At 40.4% G+C, this 15,195-nt stretch overlaps 1 protein-coding gene across 4 annotated transcripts in view; it reads right to left on the bottom strand.

Moving 5' to 3' along the window:
• The window catches only part of LOC5571379 (Ca(2+)/calmodulin-responsive adenylate cyclase), a 199,874-nt gene that overhangs the window by 14,788 nt on the left and 169,891 nt on the right, over positions 1 to 15,195 (bottom strand). The window lies entirely within an intron of this gene.

A 15,195-nucleotide genomic window follows, 5' to 3' on the forward strand; every position in this document is an offset into this window, starting at 1 on the left:
GTGATAGTCATATACGTTCAGTCAATTTTCAGTTATTTGTCATTAGAGATCTCCAAGCAAGTAAGTAGAAGCAGTAACTATTGAACCATAGACCGAATAAGGGGATGTAGTGAAGCTGAAACTTAGTACCTGTTCTAGTACTTAGTTAGGTGCCCAAATTTAACAGATCACAGTGAACTTTTCTCAGCAGTTTAACATTGGCTAATTTTTGGATAACTGCACGGGACATGAACGAATTTATTTCATCTTTGATTAGACTATCGACCCCGTCACATATTTTCCATATATTTCATTATTTTTAATCTGTATTTAACTTAAAATCGGATTACAGCAAACAATTATTAATTGGATCCTGTTTTCAATAGGTAGGGAAAGTGCTTCAGCAAAACTTAACAATTTATTGAGCATTTCAGTATCGCCAAACAATAACATAGACGTTCCCAGGCAAGACAAAGTTGTTCGTAGTCTTCTTATTCTTAGCTCTCTCACTGGTACAAATCCTGCTTTGGGTCTTTGGTCTTTGGTTTTCTAAGCGTACTTGAACTTCTAGCCTTCTTGTGTAAAATTTTCATTGGTATGTATGCATGCAGGTTGCTTGATTCTTGCTCTGTTTGCGGCTCCACATGACAATGAAGTCAAATTTAATTACAATATGAATTCAACCGCTATATGAAGGGCCAAAAGGGGAGCGGCGGTCTGGTAAACAGAAACAATTACGCGAAATCTTCGGGAATAAAAGAATCTTCTAACAACAGTATGATCCAACAGATTGAAATTTGCAATACTTGTCGAGTTTTCCACGGGATGGTTTGTTAGAAGAAGGGAGCGTCAAATATGTCAAAACTGTCGGAGAAAACAGTATTAGTCGTAAACGACTAAAATAACTAAAATAATTTGCACATTTGAAATTTTTCAGCTCGAGTGAGATATAATAATATACAGTCAGGTCTCCTATTAGACACATGGTTGGGGGGCGTAATAGAAATCTACGTTATAGGAGACCCAGGGCTTATGGGATTTCATCACTTTGGGGGTGTCGTTGAATATCTCGTATGCCAAAAGAGATAGTACAGTACTGTCTTCGGCGATGTTTCAGTACTAAGTACGATCTACCTTTAGGAGTTGAGGATCATCCTTTTATTTGAGAACTTGGCCGGTAGGGGCGCTTTTTCTGATTTGCACTATATGAACCATGAGGGATAAGAATGCAAAATTTTGTAACATATGATATCTCTAGATCCTGATGTTTTGGAAGGTTGGTGTCTTCGGAAGAGTTGTTCAGTAGCTCAAGGGCTGACATGTGGTGGTCATTCTGATACGGAATTACGCCACCAGGCGGCGCTAGTGTTCATGGAATTTTTGTTTTGCGCATAGCTCAGTAGCCCGACCACTTAGAAAGATGGCGTCTTCGGCAAAGTTGCTCTGTATCACAAGGGCTAACATTATTTGAGCCGAAAGTTTCGAAATATTGCCACTAGGCGGCGCTAGTGAGCAAGGAATTTTTATTTCGTGGATAGCTCAGTAGTCTGACCACTTAGAAAGTTGGCGTCTTCGGCAAAGTTGCTCTGTATCACAAGGGCTAACATCAAAGACAAATTAAAGACCTCCATGTGCCTTTCTTCTTCTTCTTATGTCGGGTGTGGGATCACTGCGTCCATTTTTTAGGACTATTGTGATATACCCTATTACTCTATGTACACAATGTTTTCCAGTAGCAAATGTGCCTCCGGAATACTTTGCGCATTTGACTGAACTTTGAACCATCTGCCATTGATGGGCAGAAGTCCTAGGTTGCAGTGTTGTAGTTCCCCCAATCTGGCGTGATCAGCCTAATAAAGCTAACCACCTCCCTGGGGGATGCGTTCCAAATATCAGCTGGCTGTCAGTAGTGCTTGCCAAATATTTTGAACCTACGATGGATGTGTGCACTGCAAGAGCAGAGAAGGTGTTGTGAGGTTTCGTCCGTCTCGTCACAGAAACGGCAATTTGTGTTTTGGACGACACCGATCTTGTATAAGTGGTATCTGCTTGGGCAGTGACCAGTTATTAGACCGATGTATGTTCTGAGATCCCTTTTGTTGAGACCTATAAGTTTTTGTGTTTGTGTCGTGTTTATTGTTACGAACCTTTTGGACTGATTCGCATTGGAAACTGTATTCCAATTTGATTGAATTTGACCGAACAACCAGTTGTTCAATTCCGTGTTTAGTGCAGAGTTTGAAATGCCAAGGAATGGCTCTGGACCAATGAACATATTGGTTGATCCATTCCTTGCTAGCTGATCGGCAATTTCGTTACCCTCTAGACCCGTATGTCCTGGGATCCAATATAGTTTAACTCGATTGCGTTCAGCTAGGGATTTCAGTGCAAGAATGCATTCCCACACAAGTTTTGAGTTGCAAGTGAAAGCCTTCAAAGATTGAAGCGCTGCTTGACTATCAGAGAAAATACAGATGGTGGCATGTCTGTAATTTCTTTTCAGACACAGCTGCGCACATTCCTTGATTGCATAGACTTCTGCTTGAAATACTGTAGGCCACTGTCCAAGAGAGACAGAGATTTTGGTTTTCGGTCCGTATACTCCAGACCCTGTCAAATTATTCATTTTTGAACCATCTGTGTAGAATTTAATAGATCCCGGTGAAATGGTGGGTCCACCTCCTTCCCATTCCTCACGAGAAGGAAAGACCACCGTGAATGGCGAGTCATAGTTTACCACTTTTTCCATCCAGTCACTACATTTTTCAACAATAGGATTTATCGAAAATTCGTTTAATATACTGAGGTGACCTGTTAAGTCCCCTGACAGTAGGACTGTTGATCGTTTTAGCCGAAGAGCACTTTTCTCAGCATCCAGCTTTATGAATTGATCCAGCCGGGGCAGATTGAGTATAGCATCTAGGGCAAACGAGGGGGTACTACGAACTGCACCGGTTATGGCAATACAGGCAGTACGTTGAATTTTGTTCAGCTTAGCTCTAGCCGTAGCTTCCTTTGTCTTAGGCCACCAAACAAGGGACGCATAGGTTATTCTAGGCCGAACGATTGTTTTATAGATCGACATGATCCTACTGGGTTTTAGACCCCATGTTTTACCACAGGTCTTTGAGCAAACCCAGAGTGAATTGAGACCTTTATTTATGATTGTTTGAAGATGGGTGTTCCAATTTAGTTTTGCGTCAAGTGTGATGCCAAGATACTTGACCTCATTTGAGTAAACTAATTGTATTTGGTTCAAGAAAAGAGGGTGGAGTTGTACCTTTCGTCTTTTTGTGAACGGTACAATTGTTGTTTTTGAAGGGTTTATTCCTAGTTTCTCTTTTTGACACCAGGAGAGTGTGTGATTGAGAGCAATTTGCATCCTTGATGAAATAACGCTGTCAAATTTGCCTCGTACAATAATTACTACGTCATCTGCGTATCCAACAACTTCAAAACCCCTTCTTTCTAAGCTATCTAGCAGTTCGTCCACCACTAATGACCACAATAAGGGAGATAGTACTCCCCCTTGAGGGCATCCCCTTGTAGCCATTACAGTAATGCGCGAATCACTCACCTCAGATGAGATCTGTCGATTTGCTAGCATAGCATGTACCCAGGTTGCAATGCATGGGTCGAAGTTTCTCCTCAACATTGCCGAACCTATAGACGAATAAGAAGCGTTATCGAACGCACCCTCAATATCAAGAAATGCTATAAGAGCGATTTCTTTTGCATTAAAGGTTTTTCTCGATCTTGTTCACTAGCGTGTGCAGTGCTGAGACCGTTGATTTTCCGCTTTGATAAGCAAATTGGGATTTAGAAAGAGGCATAGTTTTCATAAATTTAGAATCTATATACTCGCATAATACCTTCTCCATGATTTTAAGCATTACCGAGGATAGGCTTATCGGTCGGAATGCTTTAGGGTTGGTTTTGTCCTTTTTTCCTGCTTTTGGAATAAAGACAACTCGAACTTGACGCCAATCATTTGGAATGTGTCCCAGAACTAAACTTGCCTTAAAAATCTCTACCATGTGTGGAATCAGTGTCTCTTCCTCTTTTTGGATAAGCGCTGGGAAGATTCCATCCATGCCAGCAGATTTGAATGGCTCGAAAGATCTCACTGCCCTAACAACCCTATCGCGAGTAAAAGCTTCTTTGGCAACCTTTATTGCGTCCCTTTTTGCTCCTGAGTCCCCTGATAGGAACCCGTGTGGAACTGAGACGTCAAGTCTGGCACCTTCAGCATTTAGACTCGTTTGTGGGATTGAATCAGGAAAGTGAACTCTTAGCATTTCACTCAGTGTTTCACGAGGTTCCACAGTGAGTGAACCGTCAGTCCTTTGAAGACTTCCCAAACCATTGGAGTGATCCTTCGAAAGAGTTTTATGAAGTCGAGCAGCTACGGGAGTTTTCTCAATGCTTTCACACATGAGAACCCATGATTTCCGTTTTGCTCGTCTCATTTCTTTGTTATACTCTGTCAGAGCCTTTCGGTATAGACTCCAATCAGAAGTGCGTTTGGCTCGGTTGAATTCCTTCCGAGCAGTTTTTCTGAGTTTATCAAGGTTGAAGTTCCACCATGGAACATCTCTGTTCGAACTAACTGTTTTGATCGGACAGCTCTCTTGATAAGCATTTAGAATTTTGTTTTTAATAGAATCCGAAGCTGCTTCTAACTGTATAATAGTCTGAATATTCGGCTCTATTATATAGTCTTCAGAACGGAAAATAGCTGAGTAGGTTTCCCAATCAGTTTTCTTGGGATCTTTAAACGACTTTTGAATCATTAGACCCCCTTCCCACTCGAAGACTATATGTTTATGGTCTGACATAGATATTTCATTAGAAACATGCCAGTTTTTTATTTTATCCGAGATGGATTGACTGCATAAAGTCAGATCAAGGACTTCTTGTCGAAAGATGTTTTCAAATGTAGGCTTATCACCGACATTGCACATGTCAATATTTTTGGAGGAAAGAAACTGCAAAAGATGCTCATCTCTGATATTTGTGTTAGTACTTCCCCATACAAGGTGATGAGCATTGGCGTCACAACCGCAGCCATCTCTGGAGGAGGAATGTCTTCTGCGTCGCCAGGGAAATACGCCGAAACCATAATGATCTCAGTATCTGCCCCTAGCAGTAGAAACCTCCATCCTGACCGCCACGATGTCCCTTTTGATGAATTCTGTAATTGGAAAACATTTAGTATCATTGCGTATTAGAATAGCTGCTCTGGGAGAGAGCTGGCTGTCCCCATATACCAACCTACACGAGTTTAGTTGAATACCTTGTATTCGAGTTTTGTTGACCCATGGCTCTTGAATCAGTGCCACGGAAAGGTGTTCTTTTGTGAATCTCCTGCAAAGCACATCTGTTGCGCACTGAGCATGATGGAGATTCACTTGGAGGATTTTAATCATTGCTGAGGCGTTCCGCATTTTCCGGACGTTTGCCGTCCTTCTTTGGATGTTGCGGATCATCAACTTTTGATTTTGGGGGATGTCTTAGATTTTGGTTTTTGTCCTTTCCCTTACCTAGGCCTGCTGGCTTATCCCCTGTGGTCAATTTTACACTTTTGACATTTCCACTGCTCTTATTGGGAGCCATTGAGGTGACACCGCTTGGGCCAGGAAGTGAGGTCAAACATGCATCTTTTCCATCAGAGGAAGACAAGCTAGCCTGTATGGTGGGAGTTGGTTGTGGGATGCTACTAGAGGCCTCCTCAGATTTCTCTTGGGTCGGCTGTCCAGTTGGATTGTCATTGGAGTTTGGGGTTGTGCTCTTTACTTTCCTCAACTGTATTTCTCCAAAGCGGTAGTTGAGGATGAACTTGGATTGAATGAGTTTTTCCATGGACGGTCCATCTACATTAAAGACCCACACCACATGCTTGTTGTTAGGAGTGAGCCGTTGCATGACACGCCAGTTGTTGGTTATCAGATCGTTCTGACTCTCGATGAGAGCTTTGATACGATCATCGGTGTATTGTGCGCTTTGAGGGAAGAAGGCTCGAATCAGTTCTGGACGTTGAATCTTATCCTCATCCATTGCAACCAACTCAACGCCTTCCAGGGGATTTAATGCAGGTGTTATCTCCTTTACCCATTCCGCAGTCTCCTGATCCTTACAAATAAGAACCATATGGCCAGACTTGTAGATAAGGTTAGAGAACTTGGGCTTCATTGTCGCGTTCCGTTGTTGTTCAACCCGAAGCAGCAGTGCCTCCTGGAGAACGTCCAGCCGAGTCGTTGAAAGTTGGGTCATGGGGAAGTCTTTTGGGATTATTCCGACTCTCCTGCGACTGGTAATTTCACCGTAGCTTAGACTAGTCTGTTTTTTATCTTCTGGAGGGGGTTTGTTGATCGTCGAGGCTGTTGAGCTGTTGGTTTCCTGTTGCCCAACGCGCTTTCTCGGATTCAGGTGTTGTTTCATCCGTTTCTGCTTATGTTCTTCTTCAGCATTTGTAGACTTGTCAAGGTCCTGCCGAGTGCGTTTCGAAGGAGTTGACACCATAGCCTCACCCCCCGTGATTCTGGATAGGGCCTCAGGGCGGCTTAAGCCACTTTGTCGGAGTGCTTTTAGCTGCTTCCTTTGGCTCCGAGTGATCTTTTTGGTGCCAGTAGGTTTTTGTTTGTTCGCGTCATCTGTTGGATGTTGATCGGTCTTCCCATCAATAGGACCCGAGGTGACGTTCGATCCTGTGATTGATGGCTGCGATCCTGTCAAGTTTATTGTGACTGTAATTCCATCCTCTTCGTCGTCCATTGGTTCAACCGAAGGATGGAGTCCTGGGTCGTTCGGGAGTGTCAGAGGGAAGTCGGTTTCCATATTTTCATGCGAACTACTGAGAAGCTCATCTTCGGTCAGTCCAAGCTTACCAAAAGCATTCTCTGTTTCCGTTTCGTCCGACTGGGAGAGGCAGTCGTCACCTTTTTCGAACTGAGGGAGGCAGTCGACACCTTTTATTTTGGTTTGATTATTTGCACTCATTTTTTGGTCCCACGAGTCGCTGGGGAAAGACGGTCCGCTGCATCATTGCCCCGCCCTAATGCAGTAAGAGCTACATACTGGAGAGTTCGCCCTGGTGCTCTCCAGGCTCCGTTAGCGATTGAGCATATTTTAAACCCTCTCAACCATTCATCCATCAGCACGGGTCGCATCACACCTTGGGATTGGGGTTACCTGATTAGTAGATTTTTACTACAGGATCAGGCAATCCGTAGTGTTATTCTTAGTCAGTTGAGACAACCACTACCGACACTACACGGCTATCTAGGCTGCTTGGAAAAGAAGATAACATTGAATATTAACTTCTATGAACGACCAAGCAGCCAGCAGTTGCCCAAAATTTTATGGCTCATAAGGTAATCTAGAATGTCGTGAAAAGTGTACTGCGATCTGTCAAACTTGGGTACCCTTTGCACTACCGAGGGACCAAATGCAGTACTAGAAGTGGTACCCAATCTGAGCCCGAGTGGGACGGACCTGCTAACATTATTTGAGCCGAAAGTTTCGAAATTTTGCCACTAGGCGGCGCTAGTGAGCAAGGAATTTTTATTTCGTGGATAGCTCAGTAGTCTGACCACTTAGAAAGTTGGCGTCTTCGGTAAAGTTGCTTAGTATCACAAGGGCTAACATTATTTGAGCCCAAAGTTTCGAAATTTTGCCACTTGGCGGTGCTAGTGAGCGAAGAATTTTTGTTTTGCGGATAGCTCAGAAGCCTGACCAAAGTTGTTCAACATGATACTAGGCTATCGATTTTCCTCGCATTGTCACGTTTAAGTAAAAGTGCCTGGAGAAAAATATATACATTATTTTTACAATCGGATAAAAGTATGGCTACTATTTTCGACGGATTGGGAGAATTTTTGATCAATAATTTGATATGAGAATGAGTGAGGATCCGTTTACTACTCAAATATGTGATCGTTAGCTTTTCATATGAACCAGAGAAAAAAATATGTATGTTTATTTTTTATTTCGTCATTGCATGAACTTCATTTCTTGAACATTTTCCAAGGTATGGATTGGATAGAAATAAAGTTAGGTTGGAATGTCATTCATTACTAATAAATTGGGAAATCCATTCGCCAACTATCTTAATGAGATAACTATGACTGGCCTTATCTCTTTAGTTACACGACACTCTTGTTTGAATATTTTTAAAATATAAACCTTCTTTTTCATAACGATAATTCAATCTTATAAAAAAAACTTTCTCTCCCGATTTCTACGTATATATAAAATCTCGAAACTTTCGGCTCAAATAATGTTAGCCCTTGTGATACTGAGCAACTCTGCCGAAGACGCCATCTTTCTAAGTGGTCAGACTACTGAGCTATCTGCAAAACAAAAATTCCATGCTCACTAGCGCCGCCTTGTGGCAAAATTTCGAAACTTTCGGCCCAAATAATGTTAGCCCTTGTGATACTGAGTAACTTTGCCGAAGACGCCATCTTTGTAAGTGGCCAGGCTACTGAGCTATGCGCAAAACAAAAATTATTTGCTCACTAGCGCCGCCAAGTGGCAAAATGTCGAAATTTTCGGCATAAATAGTGTTAGCCCTTGTGATACAGAGCAACTTTGCCGAAGACGCCATCGTTCTAAGTGGTCAGGCTACTGAGCTATGCGCAAAAGAAAAATTCTTTGCTCACTAGCGCCGCCTAGTGGCAAAATTTCGAAACTTTTGGCTCAAATAATGTTAGCCCTTGTAGTACTGAGCAACTTTGCCGAAGACGCCATCTTTCTAAGTGGTCAGGCTATTGAGCTATGCGCAAAACAAAAATTACTTGCTCACTAGCGCCGCCTAGTGGCAAAATTTTGAAACTTTCTGCTCAAATAATGTTAGCCCTTGTGATACTGATCAACTTTGCCGAAGACGCCATCTTTCTAAATCGTCAGGCTACTGAGCTATGCGCAAAACAAAAATTCTTTGCTCACTAGCGCCGCCTAGTGGCAAAATTTCAAAACTTTCGGCTCAAATAATGTTAGACCTTGTGATACAGAGCAACTTTGCAGAAGACGCCATCTTTCTAAGTGGTCAGGCTACTGAGTTATGCGCAAAACAAAAATTCCATGGCCACTAGCGCCGCCTGGTGGCGTAATTCCGTATCAGAATGACCACCGCATGTCAGCCCTTGAGCTACTGAACAACTCTTCCGAAGTCACCAACCTTCCAAAACATCAGGATCTGGAGATATCATATGTTACAAAATTGTGCATTTTTATCCCTCATGGTTCATATAGTGCAAATCAGAAAAAGCGCCCCTACCGGCCAAGTTCTCAACTAAAAGGATGATCCTCAACTCCTAAAGGTAGATCGTACTTAGTACTGAAACTTCGCCGAAGACAGTACTGTACTATCTCTTTTAGCATACGAGATATTCAACGACACCCCCAAAGTGATGAAATCCCATAAGCCCTGGGTCTCCTATAACGTCCTGGTGTGTCTTATAGGAGTGAGCGTAATAGGAGTGCACGTTATAGGAATGCGTTTAATAGGAGACCCGACTGTAATAATGAAATTTAGGGTATGGGGAGCAGAGCAAGCTTAGTTTGTAAAACGAGGTTTTTGGACTCTACTTATGAGAAATTTATTTTCACTGTTTCTAGCAATTGTGCTTATTAACCCTCAAAAGCCCGGGACGCACCTTTAATTTTAAAATGGCCACAGTTTGGAGACGCGAAGATCAATTAATTTGAAACAACTTATAAAGTTAATGTGATTAGTTGGTCTTACAATCTTTGGGTGAGACATGACCCCTGACCCCTCTCTTTTTTCTGGGTAACGGAAAAAGCGTGGACGTCCAAAATTAGCATTACATGGATATCTAAACATCCCCATGAACCAAATGGTTGGTGTCTTTGATGAAAAATCTAATTGAAAATTCATCCGTTAGATGGCGCTAGTGAAAAACTTTTTTCAATCATGTGTATCTTAAAAGGTTCGTGTACTCGGCAAAGCTGTTCACCATATCAAAGGCTTTCTGGCGATAATGGATCTCATTGAGAATTCCGCCGTTAAGTGGCGTTAGTAAAAAAAATTTCTTCAATTTTCAACATCTCAAGATTCTTATTAGCTAGCAGGTTTGTGTCTTCGGCAAAGGTTTTATGCACGTGAAGCGCTATCTGATGGTGAAGAGTCTTATTGAGAATTCATACGACAGGCGACGCTGATAAAAAAAGTTTCAATATTCTGTATCTTAAGATCCTTATAAGGCAGAGTGTTGATGTCTTCGACAAAGATGTTCAGTAGATCGAGGGCTATTTGACGATGAAAAACGAATGATTTGGAATTCAACTGCAATGACGCTAAGAACACATTTTCTTCAATCTCCAGTTACTTTAAAACTGAAAAGCTATAAGTTTCGCGTCTTCAGCAAGGAGTGAAGAACCCTGCTTTAATTTGACGATGGAATCTGACTGGAGATTGAACCGATAGATGGCGCTACAGTCATCTCTCTATTACTTGAAATTCAGACTCTTGATAACGAGTTCTAGTACCATACTTAGTAGAAATGGGTTTTATGGCTCACTGGAAGTTCGCTTGATTCGATGTTTATCTTGCTGGAATTTTTACAATATCGAGTTATAAATAGTTAACTGTAGTTCTAAGCTTATTTGATTTTCTGCATCTTAAGATAAACAAAATAAATGGTGTCTTTGGAAACGTTGCTCAGATGAACAATGTCAATCTGTTAGTGAAAGTGGTAGTGAATTCAAGCATGTGTGACATTTCTACGAAACTAATCTATTTCAAAATCCAGGTTTTATGCTTTGACGGCTTCATGGCCATGCGGCTTGTGTCGTCATACATTTGAGCACATCGTGTCATGGTTCAATTCCCGCTTCAGCCTTTACACCTTTTCGTGAGGAGTTTTCCTCGGCAGTGCCTATCCGTTACATATGTTACAGTCTGTGCAGCTGAATTGCGGAAGACAATGGGCCGTATGAATAAAATGTAGTAAAGTTGAGTTTACTACATTCTCGGTAGTAAACGCTATATGTGGAACACGAGTGGAACATGTTTGTGTCATTTTCCTTTCTACACCTTTCGAACATACTACAAACAACGCATTGCTATGAATAAAGGTAGCATTTACTACAAAGCTACTGGTAGTTAGCTTCAGAGGTTGCTACACATGTTTTGAGTTTGCGGAATTGAATGGAATAATTTACTTTTGAGTAAAAATCATGGGAAAACGATATGAGTTTTGATATATCGGAAGGTATTTTGAGTTTTGCAAAGGAATTCTGAGGTTACGAAAACTTTCGCTCCGCCTATTCTGAGATTCCGGTAAGATTACCGGCAGTAGCAATTTGTAATATCCGTGTGAATTCTGGCATTACGATAATTATGTTATTTTCTAGGAATTTTAGGATGTCGGTAGGAATTCAGATATTGATAAAGTCATTCTGAATTTTACGTGTAAATCTGACATCTGACATCTCAGATTTCCTTTTGAATTCCGGAATTCCTGTAGGAACTTTGAGATTCCGATAGGGATGTCGGATTTTTTATGATAATTCTGAAAATTTAAATACCATTCTAGGAATATTGCGGAAATATTAGGAATCTGTTAAAAACTCTAGAATTGGGGTGGGAATGGGATTCCGAATATTAATCTCTTGGAATTCTGTGGGTATCTTTGAGACGGTATTTTTGTAAGAATCTATGAGATTGCGGTGGGATTCCTGCGAATTATTGTGTGAATATTTGTAATTTTGAAAATCAATCTTTGTAATTATTGTAAAAACCTTTAAGATTCCGTTGATCTCCAGTTCCGTCGGAATTTCAAAGCAACGGTTTAATATAAACGATTTGAATGTCGGTAAATATTTTATAGATTCCAATGGGATTTTTTGGGAAATCGACAAGAATTTTGATAATTTCAAAGGGAACCCTGGTGTTTTAGGGGAGATCCTCATTGAATTCTAACGACTACCAATGGAATCACTACAATTCCCATAAAAATCTCGACATTCTAAGTTCTAGACATTCCAAGGATACTATCAGAAACCCCACCAAAATAACGAGAATATCGCAGAAACACTTAGAACTTTCGGAATTCAACATGCTGTTAAGAAAACACACGGGAAGCATCAAAATTCTACCGCAATTTCACCACAATCTCAGTACTGGTGCTAGAAAATATGTGGTTCCTAATTTGATAGCTGTAATCTCAAGATCTCTTCATAGATGTTAAGCTAGTATTTAAAAAATCATCAATCACTGGCGTTGGCGAAGGCCGAAAACCACCCAGAAAATTCTTTGATGTACCATCATCATAAAATCATAGACATAAAGAGAATACCAGACTAATCGCAAAATTACACTACAAATTTTGTCAAATAACAGCAACTTCATGATTTGTGCAAATTGTCGCGTAATCGATTAGATTCCATGCATTTTCTTCATATGCATGATTGTATTAATTTTAGGCGTCACTCTGAATAGATTGTTCTTTACGTGCAGAATCACTCTGCACTCTGAATGGAAATTTCTTAACGTGTAGCTTCAGTCACTGCTCATGTTCGAAAGTAGTAAGTACTACATGTTCGAAAAGTTTTTTATTCATACCAAAAGTGTAGTAAACTTTGTGGATTTTGTTTTTGAGTAGATGCTACATGTAGTAAAGTTCAAAGTTTTTTATTCATACCACCCAATGTATGTGTCTTTTTTGTTGGAATAGATACAGTGTGGCATCAATAGTCATACAATAAGGGGGGCAACGCGGCGTCATCAGTAGTTGTGTGGATTAGTTAGAAAGGGTATGACAGTTTGAAAATCGAAAGTGTTGTTTTGAGGTATAAATATTAATAACACAAATATATCAGTTTTTCATCTTAAAATGAGTTGTCAACTGTTAGAAAACCCTTGATATGTGCTAAATAACTTCGCTAACGACATCAACCTTCTATCTATCTTATCAAGATCTTGAGATACAGAAAGCTAAAAAAAACTGCTAGCACAGCCCGGCTGATGAATTCCTCATATTTTTTTTTACCGCCGGTTAGCCCTTGATCTGCTGAAAATTATTGTTGAATACATCAACTATTTAGCTGATCAGAATCTCGAGCTACAAAGATTAAAGAATTTTTTTTCACTACTGTCATCTAGCGGATGACATCTCGATGTTCTACATCTCAATATCTCTCCCTATGTCGATGATTTCATAAGTCCCTTCAGTCTGCATACATTTTCACTCTCCATGTCTCGATATCCTCCTTATCTCGATACCTCCATGTCTCGATGTGTTTCTGTTGATATTTTCTTCTCAATTTTCTCTCCGTATGTCGATATGACCAATATCGAAGGTTACTAGACCAACGTTTTGGGATTCAAAACAAATTAGGACCGCAAAATGACGTCTGTTTGTGTAGGGGAAATGCACTAATTTTCGACCTAAAAGAATTCTGTGCCAATTTTCGGATTTCCATATAAAGTAGGCCAAAATCGTATGGATGGGTCGAAAATTGGTGCTTTTCCCCTATTACTTTCTTGGTAACGGAGTGTTTTTCAATCTAGTATTCATCAAAAATTTGTTTTCTGTCTCGATCTCTCTCTATCTCGATGGTCCCTTCGATATCGAGATGTGGAGAGGCGACTGTATTTTAATCTGACAAAGAGCCCTCAATCTACTTTGACGAAGCCACCCACCGTCTAGTGTATCGCAATCTTTTTAATTTTGGTACCAACAAACTTCTAACTGATCAAAATCTTGAGAATGGTAGAAAATACAGGCACCACCAAGCGGATTGATTCTCAATCAGATTCATCGTCAGATAGCTCCTGATATGCTGAACATCTTTGACGAAGACAACAATCTTTTAGCTGATAAGAACCGTGAGATGTAGACGATTGAATAATATTTGTTATTAGCGCCACCAACGGATAAATTCTCAATTGGATTTTTCAACTCCCGAAAGCCATTAAGCTGCTAAACTTCTTCGCCGAAGACACCAACTTTCTATCTGATAAGAATTTTGAGATACAAACGAATGGAAACACCAACCTTCTAGCGCATTGGGATCTTTAGATATTTTACAATTTTTCACCCCACGCGTCCACGTTTTTTCCATTTCCAAGAAAAGGAGGAGGGGTCAGGGGGACCCAACGATTGTAAGACCAACTTACCAAATCTCGAGTACTTTTTCAAATCGACGTAAGTAACTTCCATACGGTTTTGAGAAAATTAATTCAGAAGAATCACAACCTGTCTTCTAAAACTGTTTTCAAATGAATCACCTTTTTGACATTTTTTCGTCGTGTACATTGCTTAAATGTTGCATACAATAAGCTCGCATTAAAAAACTAGGGAGCTCCTGTTATTGCCCCCAAAATTTTTATTACAAAATGATAAGCCGATTTATTGAGTTACTTTCGCCGTTTTTGTACCAGTGTAAAATCGACTCAAGTAGTGTTTTGTTTTGATTCTTGTTAAAGTCACTTTGTCTCTCCATACAGCGGAGCGACGAAAGTAGTGGTTAGGTTGCGAAAGTTGAAAATCTTACTTTCGTCGTTTTGTAAATCCGAAAAGTAAACGTTCTAAAAGTGAAAAATCGAGTTGGTTTAGAGCGGAACGTGTAGAATTTCGTCTGCGAAACACGTAGAATCGATAAAGTAAGTTTGTATACTTTTTTGATTTGAGTCTGTTTGAATAAGTTTCCGGGAAATGTTCTTGAAATGTTATTCCAAATCAATTGATCTAACGGTTTCCAAATTGTGGCCTTCTTAGAATTCAAGGTTCGTCCCGGGATTTTGAGGGTTAAGTATGCTGCATATTAATGACTTGTGTGATTTTTAATCAGGTCAAAATGTGTCTTAGGATCTACAAGCGTAAACAGTGATCTATTGCTGGTTTTCAGTTAAGATACAGGCCCTTAGCCATAAAAGTAACGGAGTGTGCTTTTGATTTATACCGATCTTCTACAAGAACTCCATGGAGTATGAGATGAATGAATTATGGCATACACTCTTAACCCTTCGCATTAGTAAACCGAGCTGTAAATTTATTTGTACGGATGTTCTTGGTCCCACAAAGACTTCATGGAGCATTGATTTTTGGAGCTTCAAGCGAAACTAAGGACCTATTGATATATTTAGTAATTCAGTTAACTCTCCCTTACTCGATATTTCGTATCTCGATATCGAGTTAGAGAACCATAGAATAAGTTGGTTTTCATGGCTACCTCGATGGTCCCTTG

Source organism: Aedes aegypti, chromosome 1 (genome assembly GCF_002204515.2).
Source record: "Aedes aegypti strain LVP_AGWG chromosome 1, AaegL5.0 Primary Assembly, whole genome shotgun sequence".
Lineage (NCBI taxonomy): Eukaryota > Metazoa > Arthropoda > Insecta > Diptera > Culicidae > Aedes > Aedes aegypti.